Source organism: Orycteropus afer, unplaced genomic scaffold (genome assembly GCF_000298275.1).
Source record: "Orycteropus afer afer isolate SDZICR_OR568_19922 unplaced genomic scaffold, OryAfe1.0 scaffold00011, whole genome shotgun sequence".
In the NCBI taxonomy this organism is placed as follows: domain Eukaryota; kingdom Metazoa; phylum Chordata; class Mammalia; order Tubulidentata; family Orycteropodidae; genus Orycteropus; species Orycteropus afer.
Window position 1 is genome coordinate 15,891,704 of NW_006921598.1, and position 3,556 is coordinate 15,895,259.

Consider the following 3,556-nt stretch of genomic DNA (forward strand, 5'->3'; position numbering starts at 1 on the left):
GCTGATGATACAACTTTGCTTGCTGAAAGTGAGGATGACTTGAGGTACTTACTGATGAAGATTGAAGAATACAGCCTGAAGCATGGATTACATCTCAATATAAGGAAAACAAAAATCCTCACAAATGGACCAATACACAGCATCACGATAAATGGAGAAAAGACTGAGGCTGTCAAAGAATTCACGTTGCTTGGTTCTACAATCGACACCAATGAAAGCAGCAGTCAGGACATTAGACGATGTGTAGCACTGGGCAGGTCAGCCACGAAGGAACTCTTTCAAGTGCTGAGGAGCAAGAATGTCTCCTTAAGGACTATGGTAAGCCTGACACAAGCCATGATATTTTCAATCGCCTCATATGCATGTGAGAGTTGGACAATGAATAAGGAAGACAGAAGAAGAGTTGATGCTTTTGAGTTTGGTGCTGGCGAAGAACGCTGAAAGTGTCATGGACTGCTAAAAGAACTAACAGATCTGTCCTGGAGGAAGTGCAGCTGAGATGCTCCTTGGAAGCAAGAAAGGCCAGACTTCATCTCACGTACTTTGGTTATGTTGTCAGAAGGGACCATTCCCTGGAGAAGGATGTCATCCTTGCTAAGGTGGAGGGTTGACGAAAGAGGGGAAGGCGTTCAACGAGATAGATTGACACAGTGGCTGCAACAATGGGCTCAAGTATAGCAAGGATCAAGAAGCTGGCGTGGGATCAGGACGTGTTTCGTTCTGCTGTGCATGGGTTCGCTATGAGTCAGAAACGACTCGATGGCACCTAACAACAACAAGCATATATTCTAAAGGAGTTCTGATGGTGGTACAATGATAAAGTGCTCAGCTTCAAATCAGTAAGTTGGTGGTTCGAACTCCCAACTACTCTGCAGGAGAAAGAAGTGGCAGTCTGCTTCCATAAGGATTCACACCCCAGAAACTCTATGTAGTTCTACTCTATCCTATAGGGTTATGAATCAGAATCAACTTGATGGCAAAGGGTAGTAGGGGCAGTATTTTTCTACACGGTGTATGTCAGGAATTTGGCAGAGATAAGGAAGGAAAAATGAGAAAGAGGTAAGAATTGTTTTAATAAAGAAGAGAAAAAGGTACAGGTAAAAAGATGAAAGATACAAGGGGAAAGAAAGCAGGGGAAAAAGTGGAAATCTGAGGGGGAAGAGTATATTTAAAAATTAATGCAATTGCTTATATAGTAAAACATCATACCTTTGTTTTTCTTTCCTTTTTTTTATTCAAATTTAATTTTTAAAAAACACTATTGCAGTGTGGGTGAAAAATGTACAGAGAAAATTAGTTTTGCATTCAATAATTTATGCACATTTTGGTTTGTGAGCTGCAAACCCCTCAATGAAAGAGCATTCTTCCTACTTCCACTCTGGGCTCCCCATTTCCATTCACTCTGCCATCTTCTTGTCCCTTCCTGCCTTCTAAGCTTTGTTTTTGTTTCTCAACATTAAGAATATACATAGGAAAAATAAGACAAATACTGATCTCTCTCTCTCTCTCTCTCTCTTTCTCTGTAACTCAAATTTGAGTGTCTGGTTTTTTTTTTTTTTTTTTGGTAGCTTACCAGAAAAATCTTCCTGAATCTCATGGCTCAGTCCTGGGAATGAAAAATATATTTAATAAAAATCTAAACATCTAATTTCAATTTATCCAGTTTATGAACACCATATAATATCATTTAAGTAGTTCTAATCATTATGCACCATTTTATATTCTTCAAGACAAGTAAAAGATATTCTGAGAGACCAAAAGAAAGAAATTGCCCATAACTTAAATGGAGAGTTAAATTATTTAAATATACATTTAATTTTTTTCTGTTTCTCACCCTATTTACTGGAGAGTGAATACTCATTTCCCATAAATGGGTGACACACACTATCCCAAGCACAGTCTCAGATTGGCACTCCTATGCACCCAGAAGCGAGGAGGGCAAGAAGAGGCAGAACTTGGGATGCATGCTCCAGTGCGTGTACATGTGCTTACATGAACACAGATCAGGCCTGGGTGTAGCTTAGTCTTTTCTAACACTGAATATCCATTCACAGTTACTCAAAATAATAAGTTTTGATTTTCTAGGTCTTATGGCTACTCCAATCAACAAAAGAGACAGAAGTCCTTGCCTTTGTGGAACTTGTATTCTAACAAGGTGAGATGTAAGACTTATTTTTTACAAATATCTACTCTAAATTTCATCGGGTTAATATGGTTATCTGGAACTTAACAGTTTTGTGTTTTCTTAGTCCTTCTGATCCATTATCAGCAAACTAGAGTTTCATATAGTGACTACGAAATTTTTGTTTGTTTTTTATCTTTGTGCTAGATATACTATTAGCCATAAAGTATTTGAATGACAATATATGCTGGCTGGCACACAGGTTTTACTTGTATGAAATCATGGCAATGCTAATGACTGATGTATACTTTTCTGGACACCTGAGTGTTTTGTTAGAACTCCTATGAGGCCAATACTCAGATCTCATGCAAACAAAAAATGACAGAAAAACCAAGCATTCAATAGGGTCATATATATTTCTAGAAGGAAAGTTTAAGGGTTGAGGTGATTAATTTAATGAATGGGGGGTATGGGAAGAAAGAAAAACCTTATCAACTCAGACAAAATATAGGAGTAAAGGTACTTCATCAATATAGCAAAGTAGCAGAATGCCAAGTTAGCTGAGAATTTCAATCTGTATTTTAAAAAAGCAAATGAAATTTTCTTTAAGTAAGAAAACATGCTTAAAACACCATTATCAACATTACTTTCTTTTTGTTTTTGTTTTGTTTCTACCTTCTGACCAGAATAATATCACCTTCATAAAAGGACATGATTCATTTTATACAGAGAAAGGGGTGAAATTCTAGAGTCAAGTTTATTATGGATGAAAAATGATTAAGAATCTGATTACAGATTCCAAATTTAGTCCTGATTTCTTTCTTCTGATGCATCTTTAACCTCTGAAGACAGATGTAAAATGTATGGCTGATCTTTGGCCATGAAAAGACAGGGAGCTGAAGGACACAAAAGTAGCCTTATAACAGTAAGTAGCCAGTCAGCTTTGGTTCAGCATTTTACTTCTGCTGACAGAGCTGGCAAGGAACAGGTCAACGAAATGGGCTACCTACTGATGGGTGTTTACTACATGTGACAGTCCTCTGGAGAGTTGTTTATAGGTGTCAAGTACAAGAGACTCACTAAAAGTAGATAAAAAAAACTTTTTGTTATTACTGATTATGACTGCATCTAATTGTTTAAAATTTGGAAATAACACATCATACTATGCATCTGTTAGCACTTTCTTCAGTGTACATTAAAAAAAATGACCAAAAACAACAAACCAAAATAAATAAAATATTGAGTTACCTAGGCTGTAAAACAACTTATTGTCATGTTTAAAGGAAAATTGTTGTTGTTGTTGTTGTTATGTGCCGTCGAGTCGGCCCCGACTCACAACGACCCCTCCTTGGGTTTCCGAGGCAGTATCACTACGGAAGTAGGATTGCCCAACCTTCCTTCCGAGGAGTGGCTGGTGGGTTTGAACCGCCAGCC

The 3,556-nt window shown here is 37.6% G+C and overlaps 1 protein-coding gene across 1 annotated transcript in view; it reads right to left on the bottom strand.

The window, feature by feature from the left end:
• The window catches only part of LOC103206096 (cytochrome b5 reductase 4), a 138,547-nt gene that overhangs the window by 31,562 nt on the left and 103,429 nt on the right, over nt 1-3,556 (bottom strand). The gene's annotated exons all lie outside the window — the stretch shown is intronic.